We start from the raw sequence: 26,500 nt of genomic DNA, 5'->3' as shown, positions 1-26,500 counted from the left end.
CTCTCTCTCTCTCTCTCTCTCTCTGTGTGTGTGTGTGTGTGTGTGTGTGTGTGTGTGTGTGTGGTGTGCAGGCGGGTGAGGAAAATCACTGCTGCCGCCATTTACGGGGCTTTAACACGAAGGACAACACGCCTCCACGAGGCCACTGCTCGGTACGAAACATAAATCATGCCGTAGAAATGAACGCCATTTCTGAGAGCAGCTCGTTCTCTTGTAACTGGAAGGCGGGAACTGCAAGGCTGGCGGCCTAGATGACGTCACGATCCCTCACACGTCTGGTGGAGGCGGCAGTGTTGTCTGGCGCGGTGACACTAGAAACACTGCACCCGCATGACGGTGTACTTGTCTCATCTTGGCGTGGCCGATGCGATGATGGATGAACGCTTGCAAGAAGGAAAGGTCGGAGTTACACCGAAGGCTAAACTGGTAAATGAAGATATCGACACAATCTTTATCAAACGTTTAGGCAGATGAGTGTCAATTTCAGTAATATAAAACAAATGCTACAAATTGGACCAATAGAAGTAAATCCTAAACTAACTGAGTGATTAATGATAACATTAGCACGTCTTTTAATAAACCAGTAGTCTACATCTGTATTTATATCAGCAATTCAGACAAGTCTTAGCGTTGTCACCAGATACTGTCGGTGTGGTTAATGTCAACAATGAAACCTGAGCCATGACCTGAGGGCGCCAGTGCGCGCCCCGCGACGCGCCGCCAAGACTGCCAGGCTCAAAGGCCGAGAAAATGAGATTATGAATTATCGACCACCTAATAATGAAGGAAGCGCCATCAATGAGGCTCAATTACATAGAAAAGGAAACTAAGGCTGGTTTTATAATGTACTGGAAAAGAGAATACTATGTAATAAGACAACATAACGGTAATAGATGCCGCCGCGTCGCCAATGCCGTCACGGTCTCCTGCAATACACATGCAACATGGCTTCCTACTTGATGAACCAAGGAAACGGTATGTTAAGGAGAAGACGATCAAGATACACATTAGAGGCAGCTTCTGCCAATGACAGGTGCAATGAAATAAGAACAAAAAGAAAAAAAGGAAAACTACTTACGTATAACAATTAATTACAAGATGCAATACACGCATGGACACGTACTCGTATTTTCCAGAACGTTTCTAACCTGCAATGCCGAAACCATTGTAAAACCACACACACACACACACACACACACACACACACACACACACGTTATATGTAAGGAGACTAAACTTCACAAAAAATCTCATACTTTTCACTCTGATACCACATACAGATATATACATTGAAACATACATTCATACATACATAGTACAAACATACATACATGTGTAAAGACAGATTTCAGGAAACTCACGGAAAGAACTACACAAAAGAGCAATATATTCACATTTTCATTTGAGCTGAGGAATTCCGGTAAGAATTTTGAGGAAAACATTCAGTCGATACCGGCAGTGAATCGTGGTGAGACGGCGAGACTGTCTCAATGAAACCCGTGTGTGAGAGACGCAGCGCTCCGTGACAAGCAACGCAGCCTCTCACCAAAACAGGGATTTTCTTCTTATCATGTTTTTATTTGCCATTCAGAGAGAAAAAGACCGCGTGGATTTCCCTTTCCATCTCCAGTTTGTTGTTGTTGTTATTGTTGTTGTTGGTGATGATGATGCTGCTGCTGTTTTGTTGCTGTTGTCGTTTGCAAGTGAAGAATACTGGTTAGAAACGTGGACACACACACACACACACACACACACACACACACACACACACACACACACACACACACACACACACACACACACACACACACACACACATACAAAGAAGTAACAGGATCAGCGTGTCTCAGTCATGTCCACGCGTCAAACCTTTCATGACGCAACAAAAACCAAGACACTTTTCACTATTGTTTATATTATATGTCCTTCCTTTCCACAACATTTCTTCCAGAATCACTCAGTCTATGTTTGTGAGGTTTAATTTAGAGTGGTGTTCACGGATACGCTGAAGTACATAAAGTCAGATAAATTAAACTGCAGTATACTATTTTTTTTTTTTTTCCGTCTGCGTCGCTATGCGTTGCGGTTGTGTTGGTTGTATAAACACAGAGGATAAATCATAGCGATGACTTTATATCTCAAGGAAGAGAGAGACATGAAAAGTAAGTTTCTTGGTCTTGAAGATGAATTTTGTGGTGTCATGGAGGAGGAGGAGGAGGAGGAGGAGGAGGAGGAGGAGGAGGAGGAGGAGGAGGAGGTAGTGGCGATGATGGTGGTGGTGGTGGTGTTGAACAGCAAAGATGAAAATAAGAAATAGATGGGGAAGTAGGAATTAAAGAAAATCATGATGAGTGTCAGGGACGTGACACTGAAGCAGGGTTCAAGGAGGAGAGAAGAGATGTGTTGGTGGAGAAATGTGATGGTGAGATTTCATAGACAGTAAACGTGTGAGGTGAGTGTGTGATGTACAAGCAAGTGTGACGCGGGAACTGAGAAACGTGCTAAGAAGAGACTTGTGTCTGTAAAGTACAATGTTTTGAACAAATGTATACATAAGTGATATAGGTGATGTAGAAAGGTGGAAATAGGCAAGAATATATCATACAGGGACTGCTGTGCGTAGGTCTGATGGCTTCTTACATCTTCCTTTATTTTCTTTTGATCTTATGTTCTTAAAAGAGGAACGCATAAACGGGTTACATGGGAGAAAAACATATTTTGACAGGAGTAGAGGAAATAACTTCCAGGTACAGACACGGCAAGATACTTGTGGATGTCGCAGGAGAGCTGTGAGTGCAACAAACGTGAGGGTAACACAGGTGTTGATACCGGGCGTGAGACAGCACAATGTGTCAAAAGTGCGCGTGCGTGCAAGACACATACACACACACACACACACACACACACACACACACACACACACACACACACACACACACACACACACACACACACACACACACACACACACACACACACACACAGTTACATAATATGGAAACAAATATTTGAACATCGGCCAAAGTTACCACTCGTTACAAAAAATACTTAAGTGGAAGGATGAGGATGAACTGGAGAAAAAGATGATGGATGCTGGAGACATGATGTTTAGGCTGGGAGGAGTTGAGCAGAGATGAGACGCTTCGGTGGCAAAAAAAAAAAAAATATAATATTCACTGAAACAATCAGTCCCTACATATTGCAACGTTTGCCAGTGTGATTCAACACTTGCATGGCAGCACACTACACTGCTATATTCCTGGAGACCTGAAGTCACTAGCGTATGACCTCTTTACATACAGTCAGATGCAGAAACAAAAGATATTAGTTTTACCCCTTCAATACTGGTGCACACTTTTCACCTAGAGATTTGTGTACAGTAAGACCATGTTATTGACATTAGCAAGGGTCTACGGAGGTCAGAAGATTAATGGCCTCAATCTTTCATGATTTTAATCCTCCACATGAGTTTCTGAAGCTGCATAAAATCACCAAATAGTAAGCAGAATGAATATGGAAACGCGTCACGGTACTGAAGAGGTTACTGTGGGCTTAAAGAGATACAGATATGAGGAAGACAGTAGCAGCAGCAGTAGCAGTAGCAGATAGGCGAATGGGAACAAATATAAGCAACTTCAGCGAATGTGTCGTCCTTGAAAATACAAATAATATCATCTTAACTCCCTTAGATCTCATGTTGCCTTTTGATATTTTCCTTTTAACCGTTTCACCTCTTCACAGCTTTCCATTAATTTTCATCTCACTAAGTACCTGTTTGTGTGTCTACGTGCACGGCTCCAGGTCTTTGTGTAAGGTTATCTTTGTCTTTCATGGCTATTATTCCATTTGATCAGTCTTCTAATTTCATAAAACTAATATTCTTCTATCATATTTCTAGCAATCTTTTTCTTTGCCTTCCTACTGCTGCTGCTGCTGCTGTTACTACTACTACTACTACTACTACTACTACTACTACTACTACTACTACTTTTAGCCCACTAGTGTTGACGATGCGTAATGGTAAAACTAACTGGCGCCTTTCGTTATTACTATTACTAGCAGTGCCCATCGTTCTGCTTAAGGATTCACAAAGGCGGCTTTAATAGTTCACCGTGCAGCTATGAGACGATGTGAACAAGGGTGGTAGAAGGGAGGTAAAGGGAAGGGGTGGGCGGGTTTACTGAGTTCCAGTGCCCGTGCGTGGCAACCCTGATGCTCCGACACCGCACATGGAGGATCAGCAGGTTCGTGTTTTGTATTCTTCTCCTTATCCTGTGGTCTCGTTTATTGTGTCTATTAGATAACCTCACTGATAGGTCCTGGGATTAGTCTCTTCAGTACCAGGACGCGTTTTCATATTCATTCTGGTTACTATTTGGCGATTTTATACCGCTTCAGAAACATATGCTGGGATTAGACTAGTAGAGACTCACTGGACATTAATCTTCTGACTTCCATAGACCCTTCCTAATGCAAATAAAATCGTTTAATCATACCCAAAAAACAAGATAAACATGCATCTCAGTATTGAAGGCATTAATTTGGGGAATTATTATTGCTGACGACGCTGCAATAACAGCAATACTCTATCTATTAACGGTGCTGGCCAATGAATATGAACGATGAGCTTACTAATGACGTCTTACTGTATCATTAGCAACAAACAACTTACTACTACTATTACTATTACTACTACTACTACTACTACTACTACTACTACTACTACTACAGCATCCATTTCTATATTCAGCACCCACCATTCCTGCCCTGCTTCTGTGTCATTCCAATAGCACCGTCACAATACTCCAGGGGTTTTTGGGGAGGGTTCGTGAGAGGAAGTGAACAGATAACGAGGAGTCAACTACAAAGCCCAGACAAACGCATAATACAAGGATGGAGATAATGTTCCTGCACTTCTTAACCTGAATGAGGTAAAGGAGGCGAGGTTCATTCACAGTGCACACATACACATTGTCCCATTTGATATGCGGAACACATATGTGACTCGCTGTAATATATTGTACTCGATGACATATGTGTGTGTGTGTGTGTGTGTGTGTGTGTGTGTGTGTGTGTGTGTGTGTGTGTGTGTGTGGTTATTTTTAGCTTTGTGCCAAAAATGGTCGTCGGCTACTCATCATCATTCCCTCTTCCTCTCCCTTATCTATTTGCTTTATTTAGTTTCTACGCATCTATAGTGGTGTTCATTCTTCACGCGCCAGAATGCCTTGCCTCCTGTGACGCCACGGTGTTCTCTGCTCACTTCATTAATAAAAAATCTCACAGCTAGTAAATTCGCTCCCTCGCAAAAGTTATATATTACACAAAGGGCTTTAGGTGCTGTTTTACTCTCTCTCTCTCTCTCTCTCTCTCTCTCTCTCTCTCTCTCTCTCTCTCTCTCTCTCTCTCTTTTCCCTTCACACTTCCTCTTCCTCTTGTGTCCCATCTGCGTCCGTAATAACGAGACTTTCTAAAACAACAGCGGTAGCTCAAGATGTGTCGTGATGGGGGAACTTGTGTCATATTCTCTTTATTCACGGGTCGTATCACCCTCTTTCTCACTCCCTCCCTCCCTTCCTCTATTACTCCGTCACTTTACTTCCTCTCATTCCTCCATCCCTTCCCTGCGTACCTCGGCTCATCACCGCTACTCATAGATGGAAATTTTAAACATTCTCGAGATTCCTGCTGGTGTTCATCGGAAGGAAGGAAGGCATAGGGAAGGAGGGAGGGAAGGAAGAGAGACTAAGGAGACGAAAGCGAGCAAAAATATGATGAAGGAGACAGGGAGTGTATACAGAGGATCAAGTTAGCTGGAGTGGAGGGAAAGAGGAGCTGTGTGAGAGAGAGAGAGAGAGAGAGAGAGAGAGAGAGAGAGAGAGAGAGAGAGAGAGAGAGAGAGAGAGAGAGAGAGAGAGAGAGAGGTTGACAAGGGGCGTGGAGTGGAGATGCCTTACTATAAACGCCACAGGAAGGAAAAGGAAGACAATATCGTAGAGAGGAGGGAGGGAAAGGAGGAAAGCTGGGGGTAGAGTGTGTTTAACGACAAATCATAGTGAAGAGATCGGAAACAGGTGAATCTGCTTTGCTTTGCGCCACACAAAGAGACTGAGGCAGGAAGAAAAGACGTCACTTATGCATAATTCTTGTGTTGGGACAGGGCCTGTGGGGGGGGGAGGGTGGAGGCCCGTGGGATGACTACAAAGGAGAAAGAATGGCAAGACTTACAGATTGAGTGATTGATCAGGTGACACATTGAGAGACTGGTTTAGCGCCGAGAAAATCCCATTACATCAAAGAAGAGGGGACGAGGACGACGACGAGGAGGAGGAGGAGGAGGAGGAGGAGGAGGAGAAATAACATCACACATTAAAAACAAATAATGCCCATTAGCTACTTATCTCATCTGACTTAAATTACCTAAATGGTGAAAGAGCTGTAGTAGTAACAGTAGCAGTAGCAGTAGTAGCAGTAGCAGAAGCAGCAACAGCAACAGTAGTAGCAGTAGCAGAATCAGCAGCAGCAGCAGCAACAGTAGTAGTAGTAGTAGTAGTAGTAGTAGTAGTAGTAGTAGTAGTAGTAGTAGTAGTAAGGATAAGGAGGAGGTGTTGACAAGCCTACGAGAATGTCCTTACCTATTCCTTCCTGCGGCGTGAAGAGTCTCTCGTTGCCTTCGAGATGACAACGACAAAAAGCAACTCGCCTTGCAGGACCTCGACGGCCACCAAGGATTTCCAAGGTAAGGATACCGAGGTGAGGGAAAAAATGCTGCTTGATCGCCTTGTAATGGTGTGTGGCGGCGTGGCGGTGGTGTGACTGCGGTGTGGTGAACGTGTGTCATGATTCAAAGGCGTCTTCACCCCTCAACTCTCACCACCTCGGCCACGCCCACACCCCGGCCCTCCACCACCATCACCACTCCCTGTGTGTGTTGCAAGGGATCATCTTCTCCTGGCCAGTGAATTGCAGAGATGCTTTGGCCTTCATCGTCTCACTTACTCCTGATTCACCCTGAGTGCTTATCATTATTACCCAACCGCTACTTGATGCAGTACACTAACCTAGACAGAGAGAGAGAGATAGAGAGAGAGAGAGAGAGAGAGAGAGAGAGAGAGAGAGAGAGAGAGAGAGAGAGAGAGAGAGAGTAGTTAACGAGACAATTTAATCATAGGATGTTGCATCACCGCCGCCACCACCACCACCACCACTACTCTCTCAAGGAGTTGGTTCCGCCCCCTCCCTCCTACATCATCCCCCCCTACCTTAGAGATAACAAGTCTACTCCTCCCTCCCCTCTCTCCTCCATCCCCCGACGCCCCTCCCAAGGCCACGCCACGCATCTTGTACTGAACATTCGCAGCGCCATGACTACCACAGAGCTCTTCTCCTCACCACACCACCACAGGACACGATTCTACCCACCACACCATCACACCACCAGCAGTCACCCCACCACCATAGCACCTCAGCAATCACTACACCACACCACATTAGCAATCACCACACCACCACGCCACCAGTTACCACACCACCACGCCAGCACTCAGCTTCAGGTAACGGTAACACTGAGGCTGACTGACATGTGTAGTTATTTGCATTTTTCTTTCCCTTCCCTTTCCGCAAAGTCTTTTATTTTTGTTCTATGTTTTCCTTTTCTTATTTCATCCTCTTCTTTCTTTCATATACTTCTATTTTTCTTCCTCTTCTTGTTCATATGCATAGTCATTTTTTTCTTTTATTTCATCTTCCTACTTCCCTTCCTTTTATCTTCGTCTTTTTCTTCTTTCTTCGTCCATGTTTTCCCATTCTTTCCTACTTATCTCACTGTGTGCATATTAGCGTAGTCATCAAAACAGCCCCGTTAGAACAAACACTTTCTGCTGCTGTTTCTTTTTTCCTTTTTGTGTCTTTGACTTCACTTTCATTCTCCTCCTCCTCCTCCTTCTGCCTTTGTCCTTTTCTTCATCTCAGCTCGTCTCTTGTCAAAGGTGTTTAAAGGATAAATGACCCTGACACTCGACACCTGACATCTAAGCAGACACAGCGCGTTGTCTTTAAACCTCAATACGTGAACACAGGCACGCACACACACACACACACACACACACACACACACACACACACACACACACACACACACACACACACACTTGCTACGCGACAGTCAAGAGTAATTTTAGTAAACCCGGATATGAGGCGACCAACACCTTGCAACCAGGTGTGGAGGGCCTGGCAGGGAGAGAAGGGCATGTTGGTGGGGAGGGTGCAAGTAAGGAGGGGAAGGAGAAGACAAGGAAGAGGAGGAAGGTGGCACAGGAAACACTTGAGATGAGAAGCAGCCTGTGATTCATCTATTGAAGATTGGCCATACTGATAACTGTTTTTCTTTATTGGAGTGTGTGTGTGTGTGTGTGTGTGTGTGTGTGTGTGTGTGTTTCACTGTTTGTTTAATCTGCTGCAGTCTCTGACGAGACAGCCAGACGTTACCCTACGGAACGAGCTCAGAGCTCATTATTTCCGATCTTCGGATAGGCCTGAGACCAGGCACACACGACACACCGGGACAACAAGGTCACAACTCCTCGATTTACATCCAGTACCTACTCACTGCTAGGTGAACAGGGGTTACACGTGAAAGGAGATACACCCAAATATCTCCACCCGGCCGGGGAATCGAACCCCGGTCCTCTGGCTTGTGTGTGTGTGTGTGTGTGTGTGTGTGTGTGTGTGTGTGTGTGTGTGTGTGTGAGACAGAGAGAGAGAGAGAGAGAGAGAGAGAATGACAAAGCCACTTTGGCCGTTCACTGCCGATGGGAAGATAGCAAAAAGAGAAAGAGAGGGGGGAAGAAAAGGCAAAGGGGAAATAATGAGATTAAGATGAGTGCATTAGCCGGCATGTTGTTGTCCAGGCACGGCGTCTCCTCACTCTCACTACACTACACTGCATTCACAGATGGATTTCACTAACGACTTCTCTACTCCTCCCAGCCTCGTCCTCCAACAACTAACTCTACAGTGGCATGTGTGGCTGGCTGACTCTTGCCTCACTTGCCGCAATGCTGACAAAAACAGACGTGTCTCTAAAGATTTAAACGACAAGAAAGTAATTCCCGCAATCCCATGAAAAGTCGTGACATACACAAAAACACCTTCAAAAATAAGTGTTAGCCGTCTACTATTCCTGGTATATCTTGTAGGCTAAACGTACCAAGAATATGAGAAGCAGACAATCCGTTCTCTTGTACCTTCCTTCCCCTCTCTGCTCCCGAGCGAGTATGAACTATGATTACCATAAATCAATATCAATTTCGCAGGAGTGCTAAGATTAGCTATTAATTCAGGAATATTAATTTCAATCGGATTCAAACACTGTACACTGCCTCAATTCAATATGCAGACCAGACCATGTTCTTTTACTTTCTAGTTGTTGTGTTTTGCCAACCAAGAATAAGAGTCACTCGTCTGTTTCACATCAAAGGTGTCTAGTGATGTGTAGGAAAGAGAAAGTATGAATGCAATATGACACAAAAATATAAGAAATAAATGGAGAGGAAAGGAGAAAGAAGAGGAAAAGGAACAATAGTAGAAGAAGAAAGTAAGAAGCGATGTAAAGCACTGGAGATCACAAGAGAAAAGAGGAAGAATGAATGTAATATGACACAACAACATGAGAAATAAATGGAGAGGAAGGAAGAAAGAAGAGGAAAAAGGAAGAATAGTAGAAGAAGCTCAGAAGCGATGTAAAGCGTTGGGGGATCACAAGAGGAAGAGGAAGAAGAGGTAAGAACACCTGATGGGGAAAGGTCAGGGAGTCGCCGTAGCAAAAGATGAGCATCGAGAAAGACTGGAGGTGGAGAGCAAAGGAACACGAGATCAGGTTTGTGGGAGGCGGTGTGGTGGGAATGGATTTTACGGCTAACCAATAAGTAAATTCATAAAAGAAGTAGATACATGAACAAAAAAAAAAACATAAATAAATAGTGTGTTTCTTACAAGACGTGAGGTTCTGAGTAATGAACACGAGATTACGTATATGTATGTATGTATGTATGTATGTATGTATGTTGGAGGTGGTGAGGAAACTTTCAACGGATAACAAATAGATAAATGGACACATAGACCAAAAAAAGCAAAAAAAAAAAAAAAAAAGAAAGAAAGGAGAGAGAAAGAAAAAAAAAAGAGTCGCCCTCACAAATTCGCACCCAAACACAATACACCAACAAGCTTTAAAGGAGATCTTGTTGAGAATTTAAATCCTCTTATAAGCCAATCCTTAATAAGATCTGAGCAGCGTGCAAAATTCTGGACAAACACTGACCCCGAAAAATCCTTCCTTTGCGCAACCTCTAGAAAACTAAATAAATAAAAAATAGAAGCAAAAAATATTAAAAAGCTTGCAAATGTTTTTTTTTCCACTTGAGACTAAAATTTAACCTATAATGCGAATGGGAGCAGCTATTTTGGGTCCATGAAGAGAGAGAGAGAGAGAGAGAGAGAGAGAGAGAGAGAGAGAGAGAGAGAGAGAGAGAGAGAGAGACAGACAGACAGACAAACACTGAGCCCCCTTCCTTCGCGCAGCCTCTAGAAAAAAAATAAATGAAAAAATAAAAGAAAAAAAATAATAAAAATCTTGTAAATATGTTTTTTCACTTGAGACCAAATTTAACCTGCAATAATACAAATGGGAAGAGTTATTTTGGTCCACGAACACACACACACACACACACACACACACACACACACACACACACACACACACACACACACACACACACAGACAGAGAGAGAGAGAGAGAGAGAGAGAGAGAGAGAGAGGGTAGGTGAGATAATTAAAGGGTTGAGGTAAGGGTGAGGATACCATCAGATATTTGCGCAAGATGATGATGTTACGGGGAACTAAGTTACGTGTGTGTGTATGTGTGTGTGTGTGTGTGTGTGTGTGTGTGTGTGTGTGTGTGTGTGTGTGTGTGTGTGTGTGTGTGTGTGTGTGTGTGTGTGTGTGTGTGTGTGTGTGTATATGTTTGTGGCACGCACGAAGCATGTAAGGGTGTGAGGGAGAGTGACTGTTTGCATGTTGTGTGAGATAAGGTCTATAAATGGATATATAAAAAATGAAATAAAATAAATAAAAGATTTGAGAGAGAGAGAGAGAGAGAGAGAGAGAGAGAGAGAGAGAATGTTACCTAATGCTGAACTGACATTACAGGTACAAACAAGAGAACAGAAGTGATCCAGCCTGAGATGATGAACACAATACGAGGAAACACACACACACACACACACACACACACACACACACACACACACACACACGGTGTGGCCAGCAGCAGCACCACCATCAGAAACAACAGCAGAAGAAAGAACGAGAGCGAGAGAATGCAGGACAAGGGCACAACGAGAGGCTTATACCAACATCGCGTAGTGAGCACACTGTCTGCCATGAAGGACAGCGGACAGAGGGAAGAGACGCACCGACAACACCAGTTACTTCATTAAGTAGTACGCTGGCGAAACCATGCACTTGCGCACGAACACACACACATACTTACACACACACACACACACACACACACACACACACACACACACACACACACACACACACACACACACACACACACACACACACACACACACACACACACACACACACACACACACACACACACACACACACACACTAATTCATTGTCATCAACAATGAGAAATCACTGAAAGGAGACGTATATCCCTAGGAATTAGATCAATGTGGCAGTAGTTTTTGGGGTGAGGCTAATTCATATCATGCAATACGCGCAAACTTTGATGTAAAACTAAATTACGTTTCACAATCGACAGATGTGATGACACCTACGTAGCAAGAAGAAAAACTTACTCATAAGCCAAAGTTTTCAACACAGCGTGGCACCGACGTCCACGAATGTATACACCACGAGGTGTCAGTGGAACGAAACTGTATACAGTCAACAATTACGTAGATAAATTGGCAGATGCAAAGTTTGAGAGTATTGGTAAGTGTTGAGTAATGGAAACGTGACGCGCTTCGTAACACCCGAGGTACCTAATAAGATTGTTCCAGTAATATCCAGTCCTAGTCCTAGTGTACAGTGCAATTAGCCGAAGGATGCCACACACCTTGGGCCGCGACGAGGTGATCGATTCCGCCGCGAGGAGGTAATGGAGAAGGCTGGCGCGGAGCACAGGGCCTGCACTCTCTCCTGCTGCTGCTGCTGCTGCTGCTGGCGGGCTTCCCGCCGAACGCTCCCATCGATGGAAGATTTCCATAATCCTCTGAAGAGGAAATGAACATTCCTGCCATCTCACACCCTGCGTCCTTCAAGCTGCTCTTTCTTATTTTCGGCTGAGGCGGGAACAGTGAATAGACTCATGAAAACAAATTAAGTAAACACGCACAAAAAAAAAAAGATAAAAAATCACCATCACCATCATTGAATGCTCTCATATTTGGTGACTTGAAGCTTTTGAGCTATGGTGCTTCACACTGGGGTACATATCACTGATGCGGAAGGTGAAGATGTGTTGAGGGAGGGTGTGTATGTGGCCTCTCCTCTCCCTGCTCTTCCCCATTCCACAGTATTTCAACCTCCTCTGGTGACGACACTTTACTGCTACTGCCGCCTCTGCCACCACTTATATTCGCACCAATGTTGTTGTTGCTGCTGCTGCTGTTGATACAACTACCAATACGTAATTTGGTTGCTGTTGCTGATGCTTCTCATTAATGATGAAGTCATATTGGGAAATCCAAGACTGGGAAGTGAGTGACGAGAATACTTAAGTAAGTGGCCTTGGTGTGTGTGTGTGTGTGTGTGTGTGTGTGTGTGTGTGTGTGTGTGTGTGTGTGTGTGTGTGTGTGTGTGTGTGTGTGTGTGTGTGTGTGTGAGAGAGAGAGAGAGAGAGAGAGAGAGAGAATTATATAAACTGATCAATAATAATAACAGAACGGTGCAAAAGTAACGGTTAAGGAGTGAAATACTACAGGGAAACAGCACACGACAGAAAACAATCAGTTCTTCATAAATATACACTTTTTTTTTTTTATTTATATCATGTGGGCTTTTCACGGGAAGTTATGGGCTAAAGGGGATACTGTTTAGGGTACCTCCTATCTCAAAGCCCACCCGCTAGGAAACCGTTGCCCCGAATGAGGAAGCCCAGCCTACACTCGGACCGTGGATAGGATTCGAACCCGTGGGCTTGGATACCCTTCGGACCCCACAGCGCGCATGGTTCCACTGTACCACGGCTTTTGAGGAATAGATAAAGGGAAGAAAGGAGGGATGCGGCGTATCAAGGTAGAAAAGGGAGTCAAGTTAAAGTAAAAATGGTGTATGAATGACTCTAGGGTATTAATGTTACTATGAGAGAGAGAGAGAGAGAGAGAGAGAGAGAGAGAGAGAGAGAGAGAGACATCCCCAGACACTGCTCTCTTTACCCTTGATCTCTTCCGTCTGGTCACATCTCTTGTCACGGAGATCATTTTCACCACAAACGTTTCTTCCTCTGATAATTACACAAGCTAAACAACAGAAACAGACACAATCAACACAGGGGAGGACCATATCATGTGCACCTGACTTTCCGAGGCAGGAGATATGCTATTGTGTGTTGTCTATACCAATGTAGATCTGATAAGTAATTCTAATAACCTTTTGATAAGATAGTACATTCGTTAACTCCCTGTTGTTTTCTAACGTGTGCTCTTCCCACGATCGCCTTGGCTTGGTATATCACTCTCAATCAATTTCACAGTATATGTTTCACCTCAACGCCACAGTCAGTGCCTCGCCTCACAGACGCAGACATAGCCATTGCCTTCTCGTCTCCTAATCAATGCCATAGACACTACCAAACTCTCGCCACATCAATGTCAATATGTTCCGCGAGTGTTTCACCACAGTATCTTCCACCACCTTTTCAACAATGGGAAGATGAGCTGTGGCTAAGCTAAGGGCCACGCTAAGGTCGCCTGCCTCCTTGCGTGGACTCTTCAAGGTGGGCAGCACACCGCCATTTCACCTCACGCCACGACTCCAGAACACTCTCGCTTCCAGCACCAACACACAGCGCTCTGACACACTGCCCGCCACCTCATAGCTTCGCTACTCCAAAGTTGATCGTGTTACATTGTTATTGTTTTGGCTAACCTTGTCTATTTGTAAAGGAATTGGCAACGAAGTGGGCTTTTTTTTATTTTCATTTTTTTTTTTTTTTTGCACTTACCAAAAGTTATTATTACCACCAGCAAAGAAATTAACAGCAGGAGTGGTAGCAGTGGTATTGGTGGTGGTATTCGTATCCGTGTTATCATTATTTTTATTATTATTATTATTAGTAGTAGTAATAGTTGTAGTAGTAGTAGAAGTAGTGGTAGTAGTAGGAGTGTTATCGTTATCAGTATGAAAATTTCCCTACCAAACCATGACCTTGTGGTGGTCAACAGTAATTCCCTAATCGGTGACTGACGATCCATGAATGCCGCGCACACACACACACACACACACACACACACACACACACACACACACACGGAAAGGGAAACCTCATTACGTCTTATCAACCCAATATTTTTTGTTTCTATTTAAGTGATAAATACCTTGTGTGTGTGTGTGTGTGTGAGAGAGAGAGAGAGAGAGAGAGAGAGAGAGAGAGAGAGAGAGAGAGAGAGAGAATAATAACTTTGTGAAATGAGGTAACCCAATTCTGCTCTTTCTCTCTACAAGTTCACACACACACACACACACACACACACACACACACACACACACACACACACACACACACACGCATACTAAAGGACAAAAATGCTAGCCTTCTTTCGTGTTGCATTACAAGGTCACAATTGCTGGAGTTATATCAACATTAGTTACGCAGACAAAGGACTGAAGAGATCCGAGAATGTGTAGTTGTAGTAATAGTAGTAGTAGTAGTAGTAGTAGTAGTAGTAGTAGTAGTAGTAGTAGTAGTAGTAGTAGTGTAGTAATAGTAGTAGTCGTAGTAGTAGTAAGGTTAAGCTCTACTACACACACCTTTATTTTTTGTCTATGTATGTCACTGAAGGACGAGAATCATATCACAGGTACGATAACAAGAGAACCAGTACAAGATAACAGTTCGTATGGAAACAACACGCAATTGTTTCCACGTATGCCCAAGAATAGCGACGCTCCGTAAACATGCAGAAGGAAACGCGTGAGGAGGTGAGGAGGAGAGAAGGAAGAAGAGGAGGCCGGGGGGGCACGAAGGCCGAAAGCGTGAAGAAAGTGAACAAAGAACCAAGCAAGTACAAGGGTGAGAAATGTAAACAAAGAGAATGTGCAATGTTCTCTCTCTCTGTATATGTGGCGAGGCAATACTTCCGGTTATCCCCCCCTTCTCTTTCTCCCCCCTCCTATATCACTAGCACCACCACCACCACAACCACCACCGCTACACGTGCAAGCAAAGCCAAGGAACACACTCACTCACCCCTTTATATGTATGTGTGCGTGTGCTGCATGCTCTCTCTCTCTCTCTCTCTCTCTGGTATTTGAATATTAACCTACAGACGTGATCAAGCTCGTCTACTCTCCCCGTGTTTAACTTTCAGGTGCATGTGGCTGGCTGGTCAATGCTTGGCTCGATAGTGTCTGCATGGTTGACCCGGGCCGAGTAAAGCACCCCAATCCGAACACAGCCAGCCCCTCCCTGATTCCTCACTCCTGCACTGCCGGTAAACACGCACACCAATACCTGACATTAATTAAATTCACAAGTGGTTATCTGACATGAGAGGCCCGTGCCGGTGTGTGTGTGTATGTGTGTGTGTGTGTGTGTGTGTGTGTGTGTGTGTGTGTGTGTGTGTGTGTGTGTGTGTGTGTGTGTGTGTGTGTGTGTGTGTGTGTGTGTGTGTGTGTGTGTTATTTAATGGTAAAATTTCGCTGTCCGATTGTCGCTTGTTTCTTGGTATACATGTTTCCCTGTCGCAAGTCTAACTGGTGACGTAAGAGAGAGAGAGAGAGAGAGAGAGAGAGAGAGAGAGAGAGAGAGAGAGAGAGGGTGATGAGGGACGGAAAGAGAGAGGGCAGAATGATGATTTTGGGAGGGAGAGAGGAAAAGTAGGCGAGTGATGAGAGAGGAAAGTAGAGCAATGTGTGAGGGAAAGAGAAAAGACAGACAGTTGACGAGAAAGGGAAAAAAAAGAGTGATAAGAGAGGGAGGATGATAGGAAAAGCTTGTGGTGGGTGATAAGAAATGGCGGGAAAGAGGAAGATGAGACTCGGAACATGAGGGAAGAAGGGAGTACAGGCGTGGAATGTAAGAAGTGAAGGACAGTCTCAAGGTGCCTTTCATCTGACCCGCCATCATCCTTCTTCCTCTTTTTTCATCCTCAAGCTTCATCTTCCTCTATGATTTCCTCCCGTTAACTACTTCTGTCCTCGATAATTATCAACTTCACGTATACTTCGTCCCGTCAATTTCTTCTATTCTCGATATCTATTAGTTTTACCTATTCATTGCTTCTATCCTCGTTATTTACTTTTTACCTACATTTCCTTCATATTTGTTCTCCTCTTCCTCCAGTCTCCTCCGCACGTGGTCCTGCATTACAAAACCTCCGCGCCAAGGTCAGGTAAGGTTAAGTGGGGATCGCCCAACCCGCCAACAACCCTTCTCATCTCACCTGTGCCCCGTACCCGCTTACCTCTATCTGCATGTCTGTCTGTCTGTCTGCTTCTCTGTATGTCGCCACCAGGTGTGTCTTGCTTCAACTTGTTCTCACCGCTTCACGCTGCAGCTAAATGCGCGCTCACATACGTATACACACACACACACACACACACACACACACACACACACACACTCTGAACAGCAACAGTAACAGCAGCGCAGCCACGCCTTGCACGCGGCGCACTCCATCACCGTGACTGTCGCATTCCAGTCCACCTGATGGCTGGTGGAAAACACACCTTCCGTAATTAGGTCAGTGGGAAGCCAGCAGGTGTTACGCACGTGTATTTTATTTCCCCTTGTATCCCAGAAGAGAGAGAGAGAGAGAGAGAGAGAGAGAGAGAGAGAGAGAGAGAGAGAGAGATAGATAGACAGATAGAGAGAGAGAGAGAGAGAGAGAGAGAGAGAGAGAGAGAGAGAGAGAGAGAGAGATATATATATATATATATATATATATATATATATATATATATATATATATATATATATATATATATATATATATATATATATATATATATATATAGAGAGAGAGAGAGAGAGAGAGAGAGAGAGAGAGAGAGAGAGAGAGAGAGAGAGAGAGAGACTTACAATATGTCCTCGGAGACAGACGGACACTGCAGACAGTCAACAAACGAACAAAATTAAAGAGAAGAAGCAACGACAGATGGGCGTCTCTTGTGCCATTTAACTAAAAGGTGCTCAAGGATGAGTGAACATATAAATATTTATACCCTCTCTCTCTCTCTCTCTCTCTCTCTCTCTCTCTCTCTCTCTCTCTAGTTCCTCATATTTTTTTCGTTAATTTTTTTTCCATTTCCGCTGCTGCCTCAATAGAAGGTCGAAGAGGAGGAGTGACAGCGGGACGTAACACCGCCCTTGCAGTTAAGTTAGCCATTATACTTGAAAGGAGAGTAAATTACCAGCGAAGGTGTTTCGGGAACAACGCCAAAACAGGCTAATGTAATCCCAGGCTGCAGTAACGAAGAGAGAGAGAGAGAGAGAGAGAGAGAGAGAGAGAGAGAGAGAGAGAGAGAGAGAGAGAGAGAGAGAGAGAGGATATATCACTGGTTCACTTTAAACCGCTTTATTCTTATTCACATCCATCTTCCTTCCATCAACACGTGGCATGTAATTATATTCACGTTCATACTCGCGGCTGTTTATACACACACCGCCGCGGCCTCGTCCTAGACTGTCCCTTTATAGAACATCCACGTCGGCCCAAAATGTATTAAATCAGGAGCGCGTACGAGTTAATCCTGTCTGGTTACAGTTAAACCGTAGCAAGGCTCACAAATACGGTACATAAAACATGAAGCTTTCTCCGCACCGTCTGTTATATAAACTATACTCTGAAACACTTCTATGCGTCGCACGTACAGTATACTTTGATCCCTCCAGTACCAAGACGCGTTTTCATTTTTATTCTGCTTACTATTTGGTGATTTTATATAATTTCAGAAACTTACGTGGGGATTAAAATAGTGAAGACTGTGGCTATTATCTTCTAACCTCCATAGACCCTTGCTAATGTCGGAAAGACCGTCTAATCACACCAAAAATTCCTGACAGAAATGCTTTCCAGTACTGAAGGGGTTAAAAAGACTGCATTAGAAGAGGAACGAGTTTATATGGTTGTTTCATACAGTTATTATGGCACATCAACAATGTTTCTGTATAATAAAGAGAAACAATCTTGAGAACCTGGCTCATTATCATCTGTGGCCTTTGAAAACAGTCGTGGTGAGAGAGCAAAGTGTTTCTGAATGCAGGCCTGTATCATACGCAGCAAACCATGATGAAAGGCTTTATATGGCGAGACACAAAGGGATTGTTGCTCATGTTCCTCCCATCGCAGCTCACTGACACACATCGAGAAATTGGTTGAATGAGTGAGCGATGTGTCTGTCCATTATGAACGGCTTGCTGGCTAACTGACTTGTGTATTAAGTGACTGCGGCACTGACTGTCAGACGAAGTGAGTCATCGACTAATGAAAAGGACGCCTGGCTCATCGACCACACACACACACACACACACACACACACACACACACACACACACACACACACCTCCCTACCCATGCCGTGCCGAAGCCAGGAGGCCAAAACGTACCTAAAACTCGTACCCCATTCGACTCTCAAGCGTGCAACAAATTTATGACATCATTCAGTGACAAAAATGACCACTGGGATGGGAGGAAGAAAAAATGGAAAAAAAGGAAAAAAAGAGAAGGGACGGAGTCGCTGAAAAGGAAATGGGAGCAAGGCTGAGGAAACCGGGAACCAGATTACGGAAATGGGAAAGGGGAGAGAAAGAGAACAGAGAGGAGAGTACGAGAGCTTTGTGAAAACGAGGAGTAGCGTGACGAAATATGGATGGAGAGAGAGAGAGAGAGAGAGAGAGAGAGAGAGAGAGAGAGAGAGAGAGAGAGAGAGAGAGAGAGAGAGAGAGAGAGAGAGAGAGAAGCACCCACCATGGAGTTCTCTTAGATTGATTCACGTACATTCTTCCATCAGTCAAAAGTTACCAAGGCAATTTCCTTCTTTGCCTATTACTATTTCTTTTCCTCCTTCCATCCTGCTCTTTCTCAAAGGAGCCAAGATAGTCAAAGGAAGGCGTCTATTACTTGGGAAGAGTGTTAATTAAGCTTTTCTTTCCAGGAACCACCTGCCACAAATAGTTGGTCTCCTTTGAGACTGGAAAAGCATCTTCTTCTAAGACGCGATGGAAGGAAGACGAGCAAGGAGCAGTCTTTGATATATATATATATATATATATATATATATATATATATATATATATATATATATATATATATATATATATCATCGAGAGACTTCCTGGACAGGCGAAGTCTACGATGGAAAAACATGGAGAAAATGAAAGGACGAGGAGAAAATGAGGGAAGGTGGAGGAGCGTGGGAACATGAAGCCATAATCTCCTTTTATATAATATTACACGTGAATAAAGACTTGAGCTGAGCTGACGAGCGTCCTCAGAAACATTAAGTTCAGGAACCCACTGCAGGAAAAAGAACACATGAAGAAGCGTGGAATGAATGAAACCTTACTTTCTTTCATTACTTATGAATTACAACAGAATGATATGCCCACTCCTGCCCTCTGTGACATCAAGTTCAAGAGAACATCAGTCACGTGTCTCTGTGTGATCTGCGGCGGAGAAGCTCTTACCGGGAACAACTCAGTGGTAAAATACATATCTCTTCGCGAAATCATGGTGTCTAACACGCAAACAAAATAAGAAGAAAAAGAAAATACACTTCTTATAATAATATATCCTTCTTTCTCTACTAATTCATTCATTTTTTCCGTCAGTGTATGTGTGTGTGTGTGTGTTTGTATGTGTGTGTATGTTTTATTTATTTTACTTTTTTCATAGTTTTCCCTAAAAGATTCAAGGTAATTCTTCGCTTCAAAAAGTCGCAATGTTTTCTGGTAGCCTTCCCTTCGTCCTTTCGTCGCGACCACTGAGAAGAAAACGACAAGCTCTCTCAGGTGGCTAGGGAGGGGAGGCCTTTAGTTGACCTCGCGGCGAGATAACCACCAGACCGCTGATTCCCTGGAAAGGGACGAAGAAGGCTGTGTGGTCTAGGAACGGGTACAACTTTTCATAATACTTCTCTCCGACCTCTGTAAACAATATGCAGAGGCTCTTTCACTGTCGTATACTACACCATACAAATATAAGAAGTTTTGTAAAAAGAAGTAGTTCATCTTGTTTACCTTTCTTACTTGGTGGTTTAATCACACAGTAAGGGAAAGGCAAGGTTTGTATGCTCTCTAAGTGGGTATCTCATGTTTTGAAAATGCTAAACTGAAGAACGAATGGCAAATAGTAGTCACGTTATTGATCGAGATACTTATCGGAGTCGTCATCATTACCATCATCCATCGTTTCCTTTGTGTCTTCTCTTCCTTCTACTCCGCCATACTTTCTGGACTGTCCTAAATTTACTTGATAGCATATTATTGGATTGAGAGATGAGAAAGAAAAAGTAGGCTGTGTGTGTGTGTGTGTGTGTGTGTGTGTGTGTGTGTGTGTGTGTGTGTGTGTGTCATACTTATAGTGATGAGGCACAGTGCACACCTACATAACCTCAGCCGTCGTGTTAGCTGTTAAGGTGATTACCTCAGCCAACGACAAGCAATGTTCTAACAACGTGTGGGCGTACAGTAAATGTGAGAGGCTTTCCAATCAGATGTGCAGGTGTGAGGTCAGCAATAATGGCGGCGTGTGATTGGTTAAGTGCTCTTGCCGCCGTGTGGGGGAATTCTTAAGGTCGAGGGGGACATCTCTGAGTCCTTGGCGCGTCAGGAGAGCCAGCCTTTAAGAGAGTGTTCCTGCATCGGTAGTCCTTCCTTCAAACTGGAATGCTTTCTTTCATCAAACGAACAAACAACTCTAATTAATTTTTATCCAGATGCTGAACAGTTAAATTCTTTTTGCCAACTTTACCGCATACACAACTGCAACTCCTCATCTAACACTGCTATCACCGGCCGCCACAATCAAGATCGCTGCATGATTCTATTCCCCGCGTACTGCAGCCACCAGACGACTGACGGGACATCGCGTACACATCCATCAATTTAAGTAAGTCCAGACCTGCCAGTTCTATGAGTAAGAACATAAAAACCTAAGAAAGTAAGGGAAGCTACAAGACGCTGCCAGGCCTACACGTGACACTTCCTGTACAACCCCGAGACACTACCGCCGCGAGAACGTGATTTACCGAGGCTCTCAGTGACGCGACGGCCGAGGCTGTGGTGCAAACGTCACGCCCTTCCATCTCGCCGTGGTCGTGGACGTGTTTTCTGTACTAATAATATTTCTAAGGCCTTTTGCTCCGACAGGTGAATCAAGCAGACTGCTTAGTGGTTTCTGCTCGCCTGCTTGCCAATTCCCCTCAGAGAAGAATTCATACTTCTGAATTCTCAATGGCTTCAAGCCGTACCTGAGTAATCTCAACAGTTCTGAAAGACGTGACCTCTGATTCACTGTCCTCTGAACTAAGAAGAAATAAATAAACAAAAAAAATACATATGGATAGTGTGTCCATTGCCAAGGGGAGCACATAGCTTCCGCATAAGCTAGCCTGGTGGTGGTGGTGGAGGCGGCGAGGCACGTATTCCGACCTAAGCCCTAATGAAACATTGCCCACTGCGTTCTACTTGTTCCTGCCATCTACAGCAGGGATTCTCACAGTGGTCAGTATAGACCGCCAGTGGTCGATGAGTGTGCCAAGGCGTCTGTCCATGAATGGCCGGGGATCAAAGGGAATCAATGATGATTCTAGAGGCGATGGGGATCGATACATGATGAAACACTGACTGGGTTTAATCATTGTTGTGGGATTCCTGTAGAGGAGCAGGTCATGTGGCTCCATAGGTGAAATGGATGGAGCCCAGACAATGCCACCTGGAGGCTACCCAAAGCGCAGTCACAAGCAAAGGAAAGCTGTTCTGTGTAGGTGGTTTGTCATACACAACGCTTGTTACAGTAGTGGTTATTGAATAAGTTACAAATGCAAATAAATGTTCGTGGATTATGAATATTCTTAAATGTGATAAAAAGATCAATTAACTAAAGTCTGTTGTAGATCAGGTCACGGAGTTAGAACTTCCGCGTTCAGAGCACTCGATACACACAGGTATTGCACGACACCAACACCACCGCCACCGCCACCACCACCACCACCAACACGAACATACTAGAAGCCTTACAAAGCTGTATCAATGCAGACAAAAAAAAAAGAAGGATGAAATAAGAGAATAACCAGGAACGAAGAAAAACGAAATGAAGAAAACAAACAGCCAGCAATCAAAGCAAACCGTACAATGTTCCACGCAAACAAGAGAAAGGTAGATCAATTTGAAAAACGAGATGAAGTCCGTTCTTAGCGGCAAAGCGCGTGGCGAACCTGCAACGCACCTTGAGGGACACTCAGGCTGCCTCTGAAGGACGGGTGAACATTAAAGCATTCCTTTGATCACTTATACCATCAAGGCGTTTACAGCAGCGAGTAAGAAAGCAACCAACCTTCAGCTGCCGTCTGCCGACACTCACCCTTGCCACTCACACGCCTCGTCGCCTCCACTCTGGCTACTCTGCCGGCAATAAATGCTTACACTTATGCAACTGTGAATATTCGTGGCATCGTCTGGTTATCCTGGCAGAAAAAACTGGACAAAAAACACTCATTCACACACATTAAAAGTAATAATAATCATATTTACTTGTCTAATCTGTCGAAAGCAGCGCTAATATTCATATACCAGAGATTATAAAAAACAGCAATACAAAAGGAAAATGTTCCTACAAGCCGCAGAGGACCTGACCGCTGGTGTATTGTTAGCCTGCGTATCGCCTACAAACACCTCTGCAAATATTCCTTTTCAGTCAACCTTACACTTTTCCGTTATCATAGAAATCATCAGTTCGGAATTATACGTAGTCTCTCCCTCTCTCTCTCTCTCTCTCTCTCTCTCTCTCTCTCTCTCTCTCTCTCTCTTCCTCTGTCCCTCGACCTTGAACACATCGAATTATCCTTTCTACCTTCTATTTACCTCACGGGCCGCCTTGTTGCTCGACACCACACTGACAACCACGCCTTTGTTACTGCCTCGCTAAACACTGAAAGGAAAGGCTCTCTCTCTCTCTCTCTCTCTCTCTCTCTCTCTCTCTCTCTCTCTCTCTCTCTCTCTCTCTATATATATATATATATATATATATATATATATATATATATATATATATATATATATATATATATATATATATATATATATATATATATATATATATATATATATACACACACACACACACACACACACATATATATATATATATATATATATATATATATATATATATATATATATATATATATATATATGTATATGAGGAAGAAAGATATATATATATATATATATATATATATATATATATATATATATATATATATATATATATATATATATATACACACACACACACACACACACACACACACACACATATATATATATATATATATATATATATATATATATATATATATATATATATATATATATATATATATATATGAACAATAGGTGTGCAAGTTGCGGCATTGGTGACGTGGTACAAGCAAGCAAGGTGCAGCGTGGTGCCACCAGTAACTCGAGTGATACAGAATCACTACAAGCGAAAAGAAGAGAAGTGACGGTGGAGGCGGGTATTTGGTGGATTGGTTTTCAATCAGGATGCCTTTCCCGTGCCACACTCGGTGCTTGGAAGGCATGCAAGGTCAAATGGTACGTGAGGACAAGGTGAAGGTAACCCGTACTGTACGTGCCTACAACATAAAGAGCACGGCAGAGTGAGCGGAGGAGCGCTTACTGGTAAGAGTGGGGCGTGATCATTTCAATTACATCTCATTCCCCCACCAGTATTTCAAGAAATACTCTACATATGTATTGAGAGATTCTGACAATATGAAAATCCATCAAACAGAAATGAATCAACAACATCCATAAGCCATTCACTCGCCCGAGAAAGGAAACAACAAAATATCATGTACTCACTAATGCAAACAGCTGTAAGGCGGCAGCAGTCAGTAACCAAGCTTCCCCGAAAGAGCAGCGCACCCTCACTCCACAAGTGCCAAGGAGTGACTGGCGAGTGGCAAAGCTAAGCAACCGAGCGAAGCGAGCCGCGGTGGGTGAACTGAGCAAAGGGAAATGTAACCACTCCCCACACACACACACACGAAACGTCGTACGGCACGTGATAGAGCACTCACTAGGTGAGCACTGACGCTGTGTAATGTTGGCACCTAATCACGAACAATACCACAATACCACCAATGACGTGTTGAAAGAAAACTTCTGCTAGACTTATCAACCCCACGTGAAGTAATAGCAATGGATATTTATTACAACATATCCAGGGACCGATTCTCTCTCTCTCTCTCTCTCTCTCTCTCTCTCTCTCTCTCTCTCTTCAATTGGTTTTCGAGTCGTGGCTGCAGCAGAAGCAGTCATGGCCTTGATCCCCTTATTAATATTCAGTTTTAGAGACAGCAAGGTCTACATATAAAGAGAGTCATGTCTGCTTCAGCATGGTGTTTCAAAGCCCGTTACGTGGTGCATGTTAGCCCCCCCCCCTATCTAGCTATGCACTAGTCTCTCTCTCTCTCTCTCTCTCTCTCTCTCTCTCTCTCTCTCTCTCTCTCTCTTGATCTTTTTCTTTATTTTCTACAGATATGAACCCAATTAAATAGTAAATTAAGTATACAGTAATTGTTCATCCATCGATCAATAATACAAAACAGGTACTTTTACCACAGACCACCCTGCATCCATATCAATCACACCACAGCAGGGAGGCAAGGTTTCCCAGCAGCCACCTGTTGCCACTCTCGAACACGGAGGCCAATCCAGGGAAGTCAGAGGGCCATGTGCACATTTCCTCAAATTAAACCTAAGAGAACTTAATACAACATCAAGCCTATAGTGTTGGGTCCCTTTTACACCATTATGACCCCAGAAACATAAAAGTGCCCTCAAATGTAATCAAATACGTTAAATTACATGAATTTTAAATAAGATGCACACTTCATATTTCTAATATTTGATGTTCATAATCACAACGTAATTCAGTACTGGATATCTGACATGATTCCAAACTTTTTCATACAGTGTACTACAGAAACACACATTATTCAGTCTCCTAATTACTCTTATGTGGTAAATCACTTCATTAAATGCCATATGGAAACTTTCACCTGCTATCGAGACGTGATACGCCTGTAGAGCCGGCCAAGTCAGGGCGAGGGGACCTTCCTCTCAGGCATGAATACGGAAATGAGAGATGTCACCATATTCATACTTTTCTGCCCACTACATTCTCCTCTCTCTCCTCCCCTTGCTTTCCTGGTTTGTGTGTGTTCCTCCGCCCCTTCACCTCGCCACCAGCTCGTCTCGCCACTCCCTGCAACACCCAAGCAGTGCAGTCAAGGTGGTCACTCGCAAGATGACGAGAATGCATAAGAGTATGATTAAACATTGTCATCCCCCCACCCTCTTCTATAAGCTCCATTGCTACACACACACACACACACACACACACACACACACACACACACACACACACACACACACACTTGCTTTGCCAGACGTATGTATACAATCACGCCATCCAATTAAGAGTATCAACGAGAACATCCTGATTTACACTTCTCATTATGAAGGGTCACCATTGCATATGTAAATGGATTCACATATCCATCAAACACAATCCGCTGAAGTAAACCGAGATGACAGTAGGCATAAATACGCCACTGACAAGGCACAATAATAAGTCACGGATACAAAATGAACCAGTTACTGTATTACACCATCAAGTTCCACGAGACCAGGTCATTTACTTCTCACTGGCGGACAAAGAACAGGTATCAACGACAGGAGCTGAGGTGGCGTCAGGTACTCCACGCAACATGCAGAGTGGTATACAGTAGATAGATATACAAGGCGCACCACCACCACATTCAGGACTACTGGGCGCCGTTCACAGTTACAGAACGGTGTGGTATAAAGCCGTCCCGGGACTTTCACTTTTCATCATCCCAGTTTGTATAAAAGCCGGGTATTTTGCTGCTGCGGTGAAATACAACGGCGTGACATCCTTGTTGGTTTAGGGAGGTAGTGAAAGATCTGTTATTTGAGTCATAATTGCTTACCATCCCAAGTCATT

The 26,500-nt window shown here is 43.7% G+C and overlaps 1 protein-coding gene across 3 annotated transcripts in view; it reads right to left on the bottom strand.

The window, feature by feature from the left end:
• LOC123505546 overlaps positions 1-24,480 on the bottom strand; it is a 64,896-nt gene extending 40,416 nt beyond the window's left edge. Inside the window, exon 1 of one of the 3 annotated variants that reach the window (XR_006675198.1) lies at positions 12,136-12,334. The gene's annotated coding sequence lies outside the window, so the exon portion shown is untranslated. Of the gene's footprint in view, positions 1-12,135; positions 12,335-22,825; positions 22,844-24,330 lie in introns of those variants that run through there. The other 2 variants (XM_045256990.1, XM_045256991.1) reach the window with 2 other exon arrangements.
• Between the last annotated feature and the right edge of the window lie 2,020 nt (positions 24,481-26,500).

The sequence above is a fragment of the Portunus trituberculatus genome, chromosome 18 (assembly GCF_017591435.1).
Source record: "Portunus trituberculatus isolate SZX2019 chromosome 18, ASM1759143v1, whole genome shotgun sequence".
Classification (NCBI taxonomy): domain Eukaryota; kingdom Metazoa; phylum Arthropoda; class Malacostraca; order Decapoda; family Portunidae; genus Portunus; species Portunus trituberculatus.
This window is presented reverse-complemented; position numbering and strand designations above follow the sequence as displayed.